Raw genomic sequence first — 19,759 nt, 5'->3', positions numbered from 1 at the left:
CTGCCACCACCATGCTGACCCCAAACCATCACACTACCACCACCATGCTGACCCCAAACCATCACACTACCACCACCATGCTGACCCCAAACCATCCCACTACCACCACCATGCTGACCCCAAACCATCACACTACCACCACCATGCTGACCCCAAACCATCACACTGCCACCACCATGCTTGACCGTTGGTATGAGGTTCTTACTGTGGAATGCAGTGTTTAGTTTTTGCCAGGCATAAAAACAATTTTGTTTAACCAGGCAAGTCAGTTAAGAACAAATTCTTATTTTAAACGACGGCCAAGAAACAGTGGGTTAACTGCCTTGTTCAGGGACAGAATGACAGATTTATACCTTGTCAGCTCGGGTGTTCAATCTAGCAACCTGCTGGTTACTGGCCCAACGCTCTAACCACTAGGCTACCTGCTGGTTACTGGTCCAATGCTCTAACCACTAGGCTACCTGCTGGTTACTGGCCCAATGCTCTAACCACTAGGCTACCTGCTGGTTACTGGTCCAACGCTCTAACCACTAGGCTACCTGCTGGTTACTGGTCCAACGCTCTAACCACTAGGCTACCTGCTGGTTACTGACCCAACACTCTAACCACTAGGCTACCTGCTGGTTACTGGCCCAACGCTCTAACCACTAGGCTACCTGCTGGTTACTGGCCCAACGCTCTAACCACTAGGCTACCTGCTGGTTACTGGCCCAACGCTCTAACCACTAGGCTACCTGCTGGTTACTGGCCCAACACTCTAACCCTAGGCTACCTGCTGGTTACTGGCCCAATGCTCTAACCACTAGGCTATCTGCTGGTTACTGGTCCAACGCTCTAACCACTAGGCTACCTGCTGGTTACTGGCCCAACGCTCTAACCACTAGGCTACCTGCTGGTTACTGGCCCAACGCTCTAACCACTAGGCTACCTGCTGATTACTGGCCCAACGCTCTAACCACTAGGCTACCTGCTGGTTACTGGCCCAACGCTCTAACCACTAGGCTACCTGCTGGTTACTGGCCCAACGCTCTAACCACTAGGCTACCTGCTGGTTACTGGTCCAACGCTCTAACCACTAGGCTACCTGCTGGTTACTGGCCCAATGCTCTAACCACTAGGCTACCTGCTGGTTACTGGTCCAATGCTCTAACCACTAGGCTACCTGCTGGTTACTGGCCCAACGCTCTAACCACTAGGCTACCTGCTGGTTACTGGCCCAACACTCTAACCACTAGGCTACCTGCTGATTACTGGCCCAACGCTCTAACCACTAGGCTACCTGCTGATTACTGGCCCAACGCTCTAACCACTAGGCTACCTGCTGATTACTGGCCCAACGCTCTAACCACTAGGCTACCTGCTGGTTACTGGCCCAACGCTCTAACCACTAGGCTACCTGCTGGTTACTGGCCCAACGCTCTAACCACTAGGCTACCTGCCACCCCATAATGGAACCCATGTCCAAAAAGTTTACTCAAGTTTGCCAAAATGACGATCATCAAGACTTCTGGAAGAATGTTCTATGGACAGATGATTGAAAAGTATAATTTTTGGGATGACATGGGTCCCATTTGTTAATTAAATAAATAAAATGACTGTTCTTTGTAAACTCAGGTTCCCTTTATCTAATATTAGGTTTTGGTTGAAGACCTGCTAACAGTCAGTATAAAAATATGCAACAGTAGAGAAAAATCAGAAAGGGGGCAAATACTGTTTCACTGTACGTCTTCCCAGGGGTGTTTGAAATCTGAAATATATTATGTGACCAATGGACCCAAGTTTACAAAAATGCCTCTCCGACTGTTCTTTCCTGATTGTTGCAGCCAGTGCTTGTCTATCAAGCAAACTGTCTGATGTGCTGCAAATGAATCTGTCTTTGCTCTGATGGTTGATCAACATTTGTGTTATAATGATTTGTTGTTAATAAGGAACAACTATTAAAAATGACTGATTTTGTAATTACTGGAAAATACTGATGGTTGCATTAACATATTTGGAATAAATTGTATATTTTGAGCATTTTGTTGTCTTCAATGTATATCTAAAGCCATACCTGTTGCATTGTCAATCTCTAGTTCGACCCCCCCCACCCCAAATTGTCCTCTCCTCTATGTCAGCCTTGGTGTGTCTGTGCAGAGAGAAAGACGGCCCTCTGCCATCCGTTCAGCAGCTGTCAGGCTCTTGGTGTTGGCAGAGGACCTCTGCTCCTTTCAGAAGAAATACCAATTCACTGGCTGTGCTGTGGGGTCGCTAGGGTCCCTCACTATAGGCTGCATGCAGACTGCCAGTATCCGTCACAGCCATAACTCTCATGAGAGAGAGAGAGAGAGAGAGAGAGAGAGAGAGAGAGAGAGAGAAAAAAAGAGAAAGAAAGAAAGAAAGAAAGAAAGAAAGAAAGAAAGAAAGAAAGAAAGAAAGAAAGAAAGAAAGAAAAAGAGAAAAAAAATCAATCCATCCACATTTTGGCCTCTTCACAGCTTATAGTTTCAGTCTCAAAGCAATGTGTGCCTATGAGACTTGAATACACGTACTGTAGTACCGTGGTACAGTGAAACAAAGCCTAATAGATCCGTGTCAGACGTTCAGCAAGTTATCTTACTCTGCCAAATATTTGTCTTGTGAATGTAGGCCACCATGCAGACACAGAGAAGGAAATAGAGACACTCACAGCTATGTAAATCATATGATACAGGTTCTGCATTAACCTAATCTCTTTGGGCTGTGTTGTCCTTTAGGCTCTACTGTGTTCCATTCAGACTGGGCCAGTTGGCACAAACCCCAGTCCCTCAGTCCCCTCTGCTCCTCTCAGGACTAGGAGTTCTCCCATAGAAGTAGAATGTGTTCCAGTTCTAAACATTCTGATTCTAATTGAGAGATCTAAGAGTTCTATTCCATTGAGAGTTGCACACTGCTAATTTTGGGTACGGTGGCTTAGTGGGGTTAGAACCTCTCTCTGCTGTGTTCCCAAGATTCAGTGTGGGGCACCATTATGACAAATAACCCAGGTTAGCAGGGTATGCACTTAAACAGTTCCCTGACTGATTCAGAACCTCTTAACTGCTTTGACAGATTATGGATGAGTAATGATGTTTGATGTTAGTTTACATCTGTTTACCATGTTCTACATCTGTTTACCATGTTCTACATCTGTTTACCATGTTCTACATCTGTTTACCATGTTCTACATCTGTTTACCATATTCTACATCTGTTTACCATGTTCTACATCTGTTTACCATATTCTACATCTGTTTACCATGTTCTACATCTGTTTACCATGTTCTACATCTGTTTACCATGTTCTACATCTGTTTACCATATTCTACATCTGTTTACCATGTTCTACATCTGTTTACCATGTTCTACATCTGTTTACCATATTCTGTTTACCATATTCTACATCTGTTTACCATGTTCTACATCTGTTTACCATGTTCTACATCTGTTTACCATATTCTACATCTGTTTACCATGTTCTACATCTGTTTACCATATTCTACATCTGTTTACCATGTTCTACATCTGTTTACCATGTTCTACATCTGTTTACCATATTCTGTTTACCATATTCTACATCTGTTTACCATGTTCTACATCTGTTTACCATGTTCTACATCTGTTTACCATATTCTGTTTACCATATTCTACATCTGTTTACCATATTCTGTTTACCATGTTCTACATCTGTTTACCATGTTCTGTTTACCATGTTCTACATCTGTTTACCATGTTCTACATCTGTTTACCATATTCTACATCTGTTTACCATATTCTACATCTGTTTACCATATTCTACATCTGTTTACCATATTCTGTTTACCATATTCTACATCTGTTTACCATGTTCTACATCTGTTTACCATATTCTATTGAACATAAATATATAGAGGATTAAATGATCAAATGATTAAATTATCAAATGATAATACCATTTTGAGAAAAAAAAATGTTTTGGAAAACTGGTGCTCTAGTAAAAAGAAACTGTAAACTGCAATAAAGATAGGAGCTGTGTGAACTCAGACTGGAATGAAGAAGCCAAGTCCCTGATTGATATTGTAAATTAGAATATACACTCACCTGACAGTTTATTAGGTACAGCACCACTTTCACAAAAACGGTTCGCTCCTACAGACAGTGAGCCACGTGGCCGTGGCTTGTTATATAAAGCAGGCAGACAGGCATCGAGGCATTCAGTTACTCTTCGATTGAATGTTAAAATCAGAAAAACAAGTGACCTAAGCGACATTGAGCGCAGCATGAGTGTCGGTGCCAGGCGCACCAGATCCAGTATCTCAGAAATGCCCTCCTGGGCTTTTCACGCACGACAGTGTCTAAGGTTTACCGAGAATGGTGCGACAAAGAAAAGCCATCCAATCAGTGGCAGTCGTGTGGGTGAAAACAGCTCGTTGACGAGAGAGGGGTCGAAGGAGAATGGCAAGAATGGTGCAAGCTAACAGGCAGGCCGCAAATAACGGAGCAGTACAACAGTGGTGCGCAGAACGGCATCCTGGGAACACACAGCTGGTCGATCCTTGTCACGGATGAGCTATTGCAGCAGACGACCACACCGGGTTCCAGTCCTATCAGCTAAAACCAAGAAAAAGGCTCTAGTGGACACGCGATCACCAACACTGGAGCCTTGAGGAGTGGAAACGTATTTCCTGGAACATTACAGCGAGTGGCCATCGCAGAAATCACATTTTATTTGTCACATGTGCCGAATACAACAGGTGTAGTAGACCTTACAGTGAAATGCTGAATACAACAGGTGTAGTAGACCTTACAGTGAAATGCTGAATACAACAGGTGTAGTAGACCTTACAGTGAAATGCTGAATACAACAGGTGTAGTAGACCTTACAGTGAAATGCTGAATACAACAGGTGTAGGTAGACCTTACAGTGAAATGCTGAATACAACAGGTGTAGGTAGACCTTACAGTGAAATGCTGAATACAACAGGTGTAGTAGACCTCACAGTGAAATGCTGAATACAACAGGTGTAGTAGACCTTACAGTGAAATGCTGAATACAACAGGTGTAGTAGACCTTACAGTGAAATGCTGAATACAACAGGTGTAGTAGACCTTACAGTGAAATGCTGAATACAACAGGTGTAGTAGACCATACAGTGAAATGCTGAATACAACAGGTGTAGTAGACCTCACAGTGAAATGCTGAATACAACAGGTGCAGTAGACCTTACAGTGAAATGCTGAATACAACAGGTGTAGTAGACCTTACAGTGAAATGCTGAATACAACAGGTGTAGTAGACCTTACAGTGAAATGCTGAATACAACAGGTGTAGTAGACCTTACAGTGAAATGCTGAATACAACAGGTGTAGTAGACATTACAGTGAAATGCTGAATACAACAGGTGTAGTAGACATTACAGTGAAATGCTGAATACAACAGGTGTAGTAGACCTTACAGTGAAATGCTGAATACAACAGGTGTAGTAGACATTACAGTGAAATGCTAATTTACAAGACCTTTAACCAACAATGTCGTTTTAAGAAAAATACATTGAAAAAAAATAAGAAATAAAAGTAACAAATAATTAAAGAGCAGCATTAAAATAACAATAGCGAGGCTAAATACAGGGGGTACCGGTACAGAGTCAATGTGGAGGCTATATACAGGGGGTACCAGTACAGAGTCAATGTGCGAGGGCCTTTGGTTAGTCGAGGTAATTGAGGTAATATGTACATGTAGGTAGAGTTATTCATGCTGCTCTGGTGGCAAAGGGAGGTTTGACCCGGTACTAGATGGACGGACCTAATAAACTGGCCGGTGAGTGTACATTTATATATCGCTTAAGATCAGAAACAGCTTATCTGTTATCTACAGTCACAGTGAGAACTGTCCCTGGCCCAAGTAGTGCACTATAGAGAGAACAGGGTGCCATTTCAAACACATACCCTGTGTCTGTACCCTAGAACGAGTAAGACGATCGTCGTGGCGGGACAAACTAAGGGCAAGCAATAGAGTGTCTGATGGAACGGGGAAATACCGTGTGTCCACACGCTACTGCAGCTATCCGTCTACACTACCACATCTGCTGGTTTCTGTCCACACGCTACTGCAGCTATCCGTCTACACTACCACATCTGCTGGTTTCTGTCCACACGCTACTGCAGCTATCCGTCTACACTACCACATCTGCTGGTTTCTGTCCACACGCTACTGCAGCTATCCGTCTACACTACCACATCTGCTGGTTTCTGTCCACACGCTACTGCAGCTATCCGTCTACACTACCACATCTGCTGGTTTCTGTCCACACGCTACTGCAGCTATCCGTCTACACTACCACATCTGCTGGTTTCTGTCCACACGCTACTGCAGCTATCCGTCTACACTACCACATCTGCTGGTTTCTGTCCACACGCTACTGCAGCTATCCGTCTACACTACCACATCTGCTGGTTTCTGTCCACACGCTACTGCAGCTATCCGTCTACACTACCACATCTGCTGGTTTCTGTCCACACGCTACTGCAGCTATCCGTCTACACTACCACATCTGCTGGTTTCTGTCCACACGCTACTGCAGCTATCCGTCTACACTACCACATCTGCTGGTTTCTGTCCACACGCTACTGCAGCTATCCGTCTACACTACCACATCTGCTGGTTTCTGTCCACACGCTACTGCAGCTATCCGTCTACACTACCACATCTGCTGGTTTCTGTCCACACGCTACTGCAGCTATCCGTCTACATTACCACATCTGCTGGTTTCTGTCCACACGCTACTGCAGCTATCCGTCTACACTACCACATCTGCTGGTTTCTGTCCACACGCTACTGCAGCTATCCGTCTACACTACCACATCTGCTGGTTTCTGTCCACACGCTACTGCAGCTATCCGTCTCTGCTGGTTTCTGTCCACACTGCAGCTACCACACTCTGCTGGTTTCTGTCCACACGCTACTGCAGCTATCCGTCTACACTACCACATCTGCTGGTTTCTGTCCACACGCTACTGCAGCTATCCGTCTACACTACCACATCTGCTGGTTTCTGTCCACACGCTACTGCAGCTATCCGTCTACACTACCACATCTGCTGGTTTCTGTCCACACGCTACTGCAGCTATCCGTCTACACTACCACATCTGCTGGTTTCTGTCCACACGCTACTGCAGCTATCCGTCTACACTACCACATCTGCTGGTTTCTGTCCACACGCTACTGCAGCTATCCGTCTACACTACCACATCTGCTGGTTTCTGTCCACACGCTACTGCAGCTATCCGTCTACACTACCACATCTGCTGGTTTCTGTCCACACGCTACTGCAGCTATCCGTCTACACTACCACATCTGCTGGTTTCTGTCCACACGCTACTGCAGCTATCCGTCTACACTACCACATCTGCTGGTTTCTGTCCACACGCTACTGCAGCTATCCGTCTACACTACCACATCTGCTGGTTTCTGTCCACACGCTACTGCAGCTATCCGTCTACACTACACATCTGCTGGTTTCTGTCCACACGCTACTGCAGCTATCCGTCTACACTACCACATCTGCTGGTTTCTGTCCACACGCTACTGCAGCTATCCGTCTACACCACATCTGCTGGTTTCTGTCCACACGCTACTGCAGCTATCCGTCTACACTACCACATCTGCTGGTTTCTGTCCACACGCTACTGCAGCTATCCGTCTACACTACCACATCTGCTGGTTTCTGTCCACACGCTACTGCAGCTATCCGTCTACACTACCACATCTGCTGGTTTCTGTCCACACGCTACTGCAGCTATCCGTCTACACTACCACATCTGCTGGTTTCTGTCCACACGCTACTGCAGCTATCCGTCTACACTACCACATCTGCTGGTTTCTGTCCACACGCTACTGCAGCTATCCGTCTACACTACCACATCTGCTGGTTTCTGTCCACACGCTACTGCAGCTATCCGTCTACACTACCACATCTGCTGGTTTCTGTCCACACGCTACTGCAGCTATCCGTCTACACTACCACATCTGCTGGTTTCTGTCCACACGCTACTGCAGCTATCCGTCTACACTACCACATCTGCTGGTTTCTGTCCACACGCTACTGCAGCTATCCGTCTACACTACCACATCTGCTGGTTTCTGTCCACACGCTACTGCAGCTATCCGTCTACACTACCACATCTGCTGGTTTCTGTCCACACGCTACTGCAGCTATCCGTCTACACTACCACATCTGCTGGTTTCTGTCCACACGCTACTGCAGCTATCCGTCTACACTACCACATCTGCTGGTTTCTGTCCACACGCTACTGCAGCTATCCGTCTACACTACCACATCTGCTGGTTTCTGTCCACACGCTACTGCAGCTATCCGTCTACACTACCACATCTGCTGGTTTCTGTCCACACGCTACTGCAGCTATCCGTCTACACTACCACATCTGCTGGTTTCTGTCCACACGCTACTGCAGCTATCCGTCTACACTACCACATCTGCTGGTTTCTGTCCACACGCTACTGCAGCTATCCGTCTACATTACCACATCTGCTGGTTTCTGTCCACACGCTACTGCAGCTATCCGTTACCACATCTGCTGGTTTCTGTCCACACGCTACTGCAGCTATCCGTCTACACTACCACATCTGCTGGTTTCTGTCCACACGCTACTGCAGCTATCCGTCTACACTACCACATCTGCTGGTTTCTGTCCACTACTGCAGCTATCCGTCTACACTACCACATCTGCTGGTTTCTGTCCACACGCTACTGCAGCTATCCGTCTACACTACCACATCTGCTGGTTTCTGTCCACACGCTACTGCAGCTATCCGTCTACACTACCACATCTGCTGGTTTCTGTCCACACGCTACTGCAGCTATCCGTCTACACTACCACATCTGCTGGTTTCTGTCCACACGCTACTGCAGCTATCCGTCTACACTACCACATCTGCTGGTTTCTGTCCACACGCTACTGCAGCTATCCGTCTACACTACCACATCTGCTGGTTTCTGTCCACACGCTACTGCAGCTATCCGTCTACACTACCACATCTGCTGGTTTCTGTCCACACGCTACTGCAGCTATCCGTCTACACTACCACATCTGCTGGTTTCTGTCCACACGCTACTGCAGCTATCTGTCTACACTACCACATCTGCTGGTTTCTGTCCACACGCTACTGCAGCTATCCGTCTACACTACCACATCTGCTGGTTTCTGTCCACACGCTACTGCAGCTATCCGTCTACACTACCACATCTGCTGGTTTCTGTCCACACGCTACTGCAGCTATCCGTCTACACTACCACATCTGCTGGTTTCTGTCCACACGCTACTGCAGCTATCCGTCTACACTACCACATCTGCTGGTTTCTCAACTTGCCCCCTACAGTATGTCACAAAGCAGAAACAGAAGAGGGGGTTGTGTGTTTGCTTTCTATCATTGTGCTATGTTTAGACAGACAGGTATGTTCATTGCATTGATTATGTGATTACATGGTAGCCAGTCTGCATCTTGCTGAGCGTTTGCAGTGACAATAATCCACAGTTGTTGTTTGCAGAGTCTGCACGTTGTGGGGATTAACTGACTGTGGCCTTTCACGTATTGGGTAACATCCTATTTTCATGCTCTATAACATAATAAATAAAAAAAACAAGAAGTGGGAACATGGTTGAAACTATTTAATGTTGTTTCAGCAAGTAAGATTTTACTTGCTCTGGTCTTTCCATGACAGACTGACCAGGTGAAGCTATGATCCCTTATTGATGTCACCTGTTAAATCCACTTCAATTAGTGTAGATGAAGGGGAGGAGACGGGTTAAAGAAGGATTTTTAAACCTTGAGACAATTGAGACATGTATTGTGTATATGTGCCATTCAGAGGGTGAATGGGCAAGACAAAATATTTAAGTGCCTTTGACTAGGGTATGGTAGTAGTTGCCAGGCCCACTGGTTTGAGTGTGTCAAGAACTGCAACGTTGCTGTTTTTTTTTTTAGATAAACAATTTCCCGTGTGTGTGTGTGTGTGTGCGTGTGCGTGTGTGTGTGTTGGGGTCTACTATAAAAATGTGTATTTTTTTATTTTAAAACACGTCAAACAGATATATATTTCCCAGGTAATTTTAATTTTATAGATAGACATTAAATTATGCTCCAGACTTCATCAGGAACATAATAACTCCCCTGCCTTGTTAATGTTTAGTGGGGATGGTAGTAAGGAGTTATGGAGTACTGTTGTAACGGGGTTGTAAAAGAGAGCATAGTGAGTTTTACATTCAGCAACAGAAATAGTTTTATACCGGTATTCAAATCAGAATCTAAGAGCTAGCTATAGGTGAGAAAGTTACGTTTAAGACTTGGTTGTCATGTGGTTTAACCATGCACGCATCCACTTCCTGTGAAAGAAAGACAGACTGACTTTTGAACTTCCACCCACCATGCAGACATGCAACTATACGATACTGACACACTTCCAAAAATTCGAAATACACACACACAGCAAGGACATGCCTGACATATACACACACACACAGCAAGGACATGCCTGACATACACACACACACACAGCAAGGACATGCCTGACATACTGCAAAGGCAGAAATTCAGTTGCTCAGCAACGCCTCCACTCATCCGTGGTGTAACTGGTCACGTGGATAACCTTATCTCTATCGACACAATTAGTATCTGCTCGAGATAAAAACAAATATTTAAAAATTCAGTTGGTTTGCAGTTGGTTTTCAGTTGGTAGGTCGCAAGGCAGGCTACAGGATAGAGCATGAAACAGGAGGTAACAATTGTAGACAGACTTTATGAGCGCAGTAGTATTATTGCTTGAAGCGATGTTAGGGAATAATACTGGTATTTTCTCTAAACTATAGAGCGACAGTAGGAGTGAATGTTGTTTACAACAGTAAGAGTGAACATTATAACAGTATGGTCCTTTAACTAACTGAGCCCCCCTCCTCCCTCCTTTTAGGTTATTCAATATCTAACTTCCTTTAGTCCACGAAGAGGCAGAGCTATCATTAGTAGGACTGGCCGGAGCTTCATATTACACCTGTATAGCACGGGGAAATATTTGACACCCTCCATGATGTTAGACACGCACTGTCATACTGTGCTAAACAGAGAGAGAGAGAGAGAGAGGAGAGGGCTGATTAAATGCTGTGGCAAACATAACTTTTGTTGTTGATATTGGTCACGCATTGGTTTAAAATGACAGTTTATAAATGGTCTATATCTGCTTCCAAACATAGTTCAATATGCATAATTATGGCAAATACAAAGCCGTAATGTAGCCTACATTACATGTTGATCTAGACTACACATAACATTAGGCTCCATGTCACCTATTGCAAAGATCCGGGAGTGCGCAACTACATATGGTATAATGTAGGTTACATGTATTGTTGTAACTTTAAGGTTTTTTCTCCTTACAAACGGGCTCGTTATTGGTGGAACAGTGAATGTCCTCATTGGTTGTCTCACTCTAATCAGCAGAGCGAGATGAGGACAGCGTGTTGATAGCGATCAACCTGCTATTAATATCTACACTATTCTTGTAAACATTTAGTAGCTTCCTCGTCTAATGTTAATTGCTATCTGAATTTATCCGCGTTATAGACCCAGCCTTTGTGTGTAGTTTTAGCGACGGGAACCATGTTTTTGTGTCGCGGAGCGAGGCTCTCGGCGACGGCTTTAGAGCTGGGTTTAAACTCCACGACCTGGGCAGCGGCGCAACTTAAAACAAACAGACCAGCTGACGTTACCTGGCCGTTGCGTAACAGCCACACATTCAATTGCTCCAGATCGTTTTGTGGATATGTCCGTGGTGGTGGTGGTCGGGATGATTCTGCACTTTCGCCTGATGGAAAGCGAGAAAAGAGGGAGAAGGACATGTTTTCCATCAAAAACTGGGACTCGGTTCGTTTCATAATCACGCATCGGGAACAATTACCTCGAGGAACCCTGTTCGCTTTTAATTTCTCCAACAAAATTATTTTCAGCCCTACATATTGTAACACTAGCTTACCACTACATCGGACGAATGGAAGCCAAAACAGACAGAAACGACATATAGCTGGACTTGAAAGGGTTTTGTTTACGTCGGGCGCGGAGGTCTGCAAGCATCGCTTCTGTCCCACGTCGACTGTGCAAATGAGGGATCTGTCCTCTGTTGCTGCCGCGCCGAAAGGCCTGGAAGACTCCGCCGCTGTTCTCAAAGGGGTAAATGTTCAACTTTCAATGGTATTTGTTTAACCTCCCTGTCACCGAATTTAACCATGTTTGACCAGCAATCATGCCCCACTTAGCTACACCAAACAATACGACCCTGAACCCGCGCAGGGTTTCGTGTCGAGTCAACAGTTGCTGGATCTCTGCCTGTTGTTTTGAGAAATGACACAGTAATTACATTTCTAAAAGGATTGAAATACTAGTTTGTTACACGTAATTGGCCTACTCCACATTATAACGTCAGTCGTGTACATTGCAGGCAGCTATGTTATGCAAGTAGCATGACGCCGACACACCTCTCTGCTCTGTTCACAGGGTGTCAGAATAACGTGTGAATCAGAAGGGACAGAATAGGCCTAATGCTGTCCCTGTGGGGTTGTACTTTATAGCCAGATATGGGTAGCTTGGTGTACAAAAGGCTCTGTAACTATCAGGAAACTTAAAACTACTCTGGATGTTGTATAACTTGTTATTAGTCTTCATTTCACAGTACCGCACTGTCCTGCTTCTATTCAGAGCGTTTCTCTCTCGGGGGTTCAGAGCGTCTCTCTCGGGGTTCAGAGCGTCTCTCGGGGGGTTTCAGAGCGTCTCTCTCGGGGGTTTCAGAGCGTCTCTCTCGGGGGTTTCAGAGCGTCTCTCTCGGGGGTTTCAGAGCGTCTCTCTCGGGGGTTCAGAGCGTCTCTCTCGGGGTTCTCTCTCGGGGGTTTCAGAGCGTCTCTCTCGGGGGTTCAGAGCGTCTCTCGGGGGTTTCAGAGCGTCTCTCTCGGGGGTTTCAGAGCGTCTCTCTCGGGGGTTTCAGAGCGGGGCTCTCTCTCGGGGGTTTCAGAGCGTCTCTCTCGGGGGCTCAGAGCGTCTCTCTCGGGGGTTTCAGAGCGTCTCTCTCGGGGGTTTCAGAGCGTCTCTCTCGGGGGGCTCAGAGCGTCTCTCGGGGTTTCAGAGCGTCTCTCTCGGGGGCTCAGAGCGTCTCTCTCGGGGGTCGTCTCTCGGGGGTTTCAGAGCGTCTCTCTCGGGGGGGTTCAGAGCGTCTCTCTCGGGGGGGTTCAGAGCGTCTCTCTCGGGGGTTTCAGAGCGTCTCTCTCGGGGTTTCAGAGCGTCTCTCTCAGAGCGTTTCTCTCTCGGGGGTTCAGAGCGTCTCTCTCGGGGTTTCAGAGCGTCTCTCTCGGGGTTTCAGAGCGTCTCTCGGGGGAGCGTCTCTCTCGGGGGTTCAGAGCGTCTCTCTGTCTCTCGGGGGTTCAGAGCGTCTCTCTCGGGGGCTTTCAGAGCGTCTCTCTCGGGGGTTTCAGAGCGTTTCTCTCTCGTCTCTCTCGGGGGTTTCAGAGCGTCTCTCTCGGGGTTTCAGAGCGTCTCTCTTTCAGAGCGTCTCTCTGGGGGTTTCAGAGCGTCTCTCTCGGGGGTTTCAGAGCGTCTCTCTCGGGGTTTCAGAGCGTCTCTCTCGGGGGTTCAGAGCGTCTCTCGGGGGTTCAGAGCGTCTCTCTCGGGGTTCAGAGCGTCTCTCTCGGGGTTCAGAGCGTCTCTCTCTCTCTCGGGGGTTCAGAGCGTCAGAGCGTTTCTCTCTCTCTCTCGGGGGTTCAGAGCGTTTCTCTCTCGGGGGTTCAGAGCGTTTCTCTCTCGGGGGTTCAGAGCGTTTCTCTCTCGGGGGTTCAGAGCGTTTCTCTCTCGGGGGGTTCAGAGCGTTTCTCTCTCGGGGGTTCAGAGCGTTTCTCTCTCGGGGGGTTCAGAGCGTTTCTCTCTCGGGGGTTCAGAGCGTTTCTCTCTCGGGGGGTTCAGAGCGTTTCTCTCGGGGTTCAGAGCGTTTCTCTCTCGGGGGGTTCAGAGCGTTTCTCTCTCGGGGGGTTCAGAGCGTTTCTCAGAGAGAAACCCAGAGAGTTGGTGACTCTAACTGTGCTGCTGGCAACAATTTAATTACGTTTTTTGGGGGGCCGATGTTTGTTGACACCGGCCATATTAAACGAGCGTTTAATAGTAGATAGCCTGAGCGAATTTACGAACGCACCCATAGGCTACCGCTTCAGTCAAGCTCTACTCGTCTGAGCCTGTAATAAATAACTTGAGGATGGGATGCACGAGGGAAAAATTTAGTATTTTCTTATTTGAATAAATCGTAATAATTTCCCCTTTCCTCCATAAACCCGGGTTGTTCTGAAAACAGCAGGAACCTTGAGACAAGGTCCTGAGTCATCATTATAAAAGAAAAGCTGCCTGTGAACAGATGGGAATAGACACACTGTTCTGTTAATGCTGCGAGGTCCATGGTAAAGACTAGTTTTTTGGCTGGAAGACCCTGCCAAGTATAGGCCTGATTTTCATGATTTCTAACACATCTAACACAGCAACATTCTGCTTGAAGGTCATGACCTAAGAGGGATTAACTAATGCTGGTATGTTTGTCCTCGGCCCTCTCATTCAAAGTAGCAGATGTGCTAGTGAGGGTGGCGGGCTGGGCCGGGTCAGGGTGGTGCTGTGTGTTTGTCTGCCGTCTGCATCCTCTCAAAAGCTGTTATCACACACACACACACACACACACACACACACACAGTCCCTCTGTTCTTGTCGCCTCCCTGGCAATGCTCCCTATACCACTCACTCACATGACCTTCCCACGGCTGCTCTCTGCCTGCTCTGCTCTGTTCCTCTCTGGCTTTCCAAGCCAGTCCGTGTCTGTCCTTCTCTCCGCCTCTTTGGCCTTTTGTCTATTGTTGGAGAGGCTTGTGGTGCGTCACTGCACTAGCCTGGTCTCACCCCGTGTTGTTTGGGTCAAATAGAAAAACAACAACAGGAGGGAAAGGGACTGAGCCATGTGGCTATTTTAGTTGCTCAGTTGAAACCTGCTTAGAGGACATTTTAGCAGGGAGATTCAGATGATTTGTTAAAAAGAAATGTTTTCTATAATAACAGTGCGGGTGAAGCGGGCTGTGCCTATTTATTTCCTGCTCTGCTGTGGCAGCCGCTTCTAGGTTTCTATTGGTCATATAACCGTACCTATCGTCTGTTTGAGTCCGTTGGAGACTTCTCCAGAGTCTTCTATCATAATGCTGTGTTATTTACTGTAGCCTGAAGAGCAGCTCATCCATGTACTGCTTCCCATGCATGTTGCCCTGCGTGCCCGAGACACTTAGGCTGCATACAGTACATTCAGAAACTATTCAGACCCCTTGACTTTTCAGCCTGATTCTAAAATGTATTACAGTTGTTCCCCCCCCACCCACCCAAATCTACACACACTACCCCATAATGACTAAGCAAAAACAGATTTTTTACCCCAAAAAATGCACATTTGTATAAAATTTTAAAAAATAGAGGCACCTCGGGGTTTGTGGTATATGGCCAATATACCACGGCTAAGGGCTGTGTCCAGGCACTACGCGTTATGTCGTCCTTGAGAACAGCCCTTAGCCATGGTATACAGTGCATTCAGAAAGTATTCAGACCCCTTGACTTTTTCAACATTCTGTTACGTTACAGCCTTATTCTGGATTAAACTGGACTACACACAATACTCCATAATGACAAAGCAAAAACAGGTTTTTAGACATTTTTTGCAAATGTATAAAAAAATCAACTTAAATATCACAATTTACATAAGTATTCAGACCCTTTACTCAGTAATTTGTGAAGCAGCTTTGGCAGCGATTACAGCCTTGAGTCGTCTTGGGTAAGACACTACAAGCTTGGCACACCTGTATTTGGGGAGTTTCTCCCATTCTTCTCTGCAGATCCTCTCAAGCTCTGTCAGGTTGGATGGAAAGTGTTGCTGCCAAGCTATTTTCAGATCTCTCCAGAGTAGAGGTCGACCGATTAATCGGAATGGCCGATTTAATTAGGGCTGATTTCAAGTTTTCATAACAATCGGTAATCGGCATTTTTGGACACCGATTGTTGCCGATTTAAAATATATATATATATATATAGAGATATTTTTTAAAACTTTTATTTTACTAGGCAAGTCAGTTAAGAACACATTCTTATTTTCAATGATGGCCTACCGGGGAACAGTGGGTTAACTACCTTGTTCAGGGGCAGAACGACAGATTTTTACCTTGTCAGCTCGGTGATTCGATCTTGCAACCTTCCGGTTACTCGTCCAACGCTCTAACCACCTGCCTTACATTGCACTCCACGAGGAGCCTGTATAGCAGGCTGACTACCTGTTACACGAGTGCAGCAAGGAGCCAAGGTAAGGTGCTAGCTAGCATTAAACTCATCTTATTAAAAACAATCAATCTTAACATAATCACTAGTTAACTACACATGGTTGATATTACTAGTTTATCTAGTGTGTCCTGCATTGCATATAATCGATGCGGTGCCTGTTAATTTATCATCAAATCACAGCCTACTTCAACAAACAGATGATGATTTAACAAGCGCATTTGTGAAAAAAGCACTGTCGTTGCACCAATGTGTACCTAACGATAAACATCAATGCCTTTCTTTAAAATCAATACACAAATACATATTTTTAAACCTGCATGTTTAGTTAATATTGCCTGCTAACATTACTTTCTTTTAACTAGGGACATTGTCACTTTTCTTGCGTTCTGTGCAAGCAGAGTCAGGGTATATGCAGCAGTTTGGGCCACCTGGCTCGTTGCAAACTGTGTGAAGACCATTTCTTCCGAACAAAGACTGTAATTAATTTGCCAGAATTGTACATAATTATGACATAACATTGAAGGTTATGCAATGTAACAGCAATATTTAGACTTAGGGATGCCACCTGTTAGATAAAATACGGAACGGTTCCGTATCTCACTGAAAGAATAAACGTTTTGTTTTCGAAATGATAGTTTCTGGATTTGACCATATTAATGACCTAAGGCTTGTATTTCTGTGTGTTTATTATAATTAAATATATGATTTGATAGAGCAGTCTGATTTGATAGAGCATGCTTTGAGGGTGGCTGTTGTCAATGTGTTCCTGGTTCGAGCCCAGGTAGGGGCGAGGAGAGGGACGGAAGCTATAGTGTTACACTGGCAATACTAAAGTGCCTATAAGAACATCCAATAGTCAAAGGTTGATGAAATACACATGGTATAGAAGGAAATAGTCCTATAATTCCTATAATAACTACAACCTAAAACTTCTTACCTGGGAATATTTAAGACTCATGTTAAAAGGAACCACCAGCTTTCATATGTTCTCATGTTCTGAGCAAGGAACTGAAACGTTAGCTTTCTTACATGGCACATATTGCACTTTTACTTTCTTCTCCAACACTGTGTTTTTGCATTATAAAATCGAACATGTTTCATTATTTATTTGAGGCTAAATGGATTTTATTGATGTATTATATTAAGTAAAAATAAGGTTCATTCAGTATTGTTGTAATTGTCATTATTACAAAAAAAAACCACACAAAAAAATCGGCCTATTAATCGGTATGTCGGCGTTGAAAAATCATAATCGGTCAACCTCTACTCCAGAGATGTTCAAGTCCGCGCTCTGGCTGGGCCACTCAAGGACATTCAGAGACTTTTCCCGAAGCCACGCCTGCGTTGTTTTGGCTGTGTGCTTAGGGTCATTGTCCTGTTGGAAGGTGAATCTTCGCCCCAGTCTGAGGTCCTGAGTGCTCTGGAGCAGGTTTTCATCAAGGATCTCTCTGTACTTTGTTCTGTTCATCTTTGCCTCGATCCCGACTAGTCTCCCAGTCCCTCCTGACGAAATACATCCCCACAGCATGATCCTGCCACCACCATGCTTCACCATAGGGAGGTGCCAGGTTTCCTCCAGACTTGACATTCAGGCCAAATAATTCAATCTTGGTTTCATCAGACCAGTCAATCTTGTTTCTCATGTCTTTAGGTGCCTTTTGACTCGAAGCAGGTTGCCACATGCCTTTTACTGAAGAGTGGCTTCCGTCTGGCCACTCTACCATAAAGGCCTGATTGGTGGAATGCTACCAAGATGATTGGCCTTCTGGAATGTTCTCCCTTCTCCACAGAGGAACTCTGGAGCTCTGTCAGAGTGACCATCGGGTTCTTGGTCACCTCCCTGACCAAGGCCCTTCTCCCCCGATTGCTCAGTTTGGAAGAGTCTTGGGGGTTCCAATTTCTTCAATTTTAAGAATGATGGAGGCCATCAGGTGTGCCAAGCTTGTAGCGTCATACCCAAGAAGACTCAATGCTGCCAAAGGTGCTTCAACAAAACACTGATAAAGGGTCTGAGTACTTATGTGATATTTCATTTTTTGTATTTAAAAAATAAATACATTTGCAAATGGGGTTGTGTGTGTATTTTGATTAGGACAAGAGCAAAAAGAACATGTTTACATTAAGGCTGTAACGTAACAAAATGTGGAAAAGTCAAGGGGTCTGAATACTTTCTGAATGCACCTTACGTTTGACTGATACCTGCTTCTGTTTGTTTTCTGCTGACTCATCGGCTGTGGCTGACTCATCGTAGTCCGTTTTCTGCTGGCTCGTCGGCTGTGGCTGACGCATCGTAGTCCGTTTTCTGCTGACTCGTCGGCTGTGGCTGACGCATCGTAGTCCGTTTTCTGCTGACTCGTCGGCTGTGGCTGACGCATCGTAGTCCGTTTTCTGCTGACTCATCGGCTGTGGCTGACGCATCGTAGTCCGTTTTCTGCTGACTCATCGGCTGTGGCTGACGATCGTAGTCCGTTTTCTGCTGACTCATCGGCTGTGGCTGACGCATCGTAGTCCGTTTTCTGCTGACTCATCGGCTGTGGCTGACGCATCGTAGTCCGTTTTCTGCTGACTCATCGGCTGTGGCTGACGCATCGTAGTCCGTTTTCTGCTGACTCATCGGCTGTGGCTGACGCATCGTAGTCCGTTTTCTGCTGACTCATCGGCTGTGGCTGACGCATCGTAGTCCGTTTTCTGCTGACTCATCGGCTGTGGCTGACGCATCGTAGTCCGTTTTCTGCTGACTCATCGGCTGTGGCTGACGCATCGTAGTCCGTTTTCAAAATGTTCATTGAGTCTCAACGAATACAAAGACTGTATGAAAAACGTTCTAACTATTTGATATGTGGAACCAGTTTTGATATTCCTTGACCAGGGCACACTTTAAAAAGAGTCAATCTCAATGTGACGTTCCCCAGTTTTTAATTAAAGTATACATTTTTTTTAAATCGCTCTTTCTCTCTGACCCGACCAGGACCAGACTCCAAAGGAAGCCTCAGCCAAGGTCCCTGAGGAGCCCAAGGTACCAGAGCCCGAAGAGGACAAACCTAGCAAGGCCCAGCAGCTGAAGAAGGTGTTTAAGGAGTATGGAGCAGTGGGCGTGTCCTTCCACGTATGCATCTCCCTCATGTCTCTGGGAATGTTCTACCTTGCTGTGTCTAGGTAATGTATGAAGCAAGACTTCAACATTAGTTGTTACATGTAAAAACATTGCATTTGTCTCCCCAGTCGTCACGGCTCTGTTGATCCCAAACTGGTTCAGGCCTTACATAAGTTCTATAGCACTTTAAGCACACTGCATTGTCATTTCACACTGGATATAGAGAGAAGGCCTACTGATGGTGTAATGACTATAGAGAGAGAAGGCCTACTGATGGTGTAATGACTATATAGAGAG

The 19,759-nt window shown here is 45.8% G+C and overlaps 1 protein-coding gene across 4 annotated transcripts in view; it reads left to right on the top strand.

Annotated features, from left to right (window-relative positions):
• Positions 1-19,468, top strand: part of ppp1r16b (protein phosphatase 1, regulatory subunit 16B) — a 170,709-nt gene extending 151,241 nt beyond the window's left edge. For all 4 annotated transcript variants that reach the window (XM_042330162.1, XM_042330163.1, XM_042330165.1 and 1 more), the window contains one exon: positions 19,337-19,468. The gene's annotated coding sequence lies outside the window, so the exon portion shown is untranslated. The remainder of the gene's footprint in view (positions 1-19,336) is intronic.
• Positions 19,469-19,759: the final 291 nt, after the last annotated feature.

Source organism: Oncorhynchus tshawytscha, linkage group LG02 (assembly GCF_018296145.1).
Source record: "Oncorhynchus tshawytscha isolate Ot180627B linkage group LG02, Otsh_v2.0, whole genome shotgun sequence".
NCBI classification, from domain to species: domain Eukaryota; kingdom Metazoa; phylum Chordata; class Actinopteri; order Salmoniformes; family Salmonidae; genus Oncorhynchus; species Oncorhynchus tshawytscha.
The sequence above is the reverse complement of the archived record's forward strand: the minus strand, read 5'-3'. Positions and strand labels throughout refer to the sequence as shown.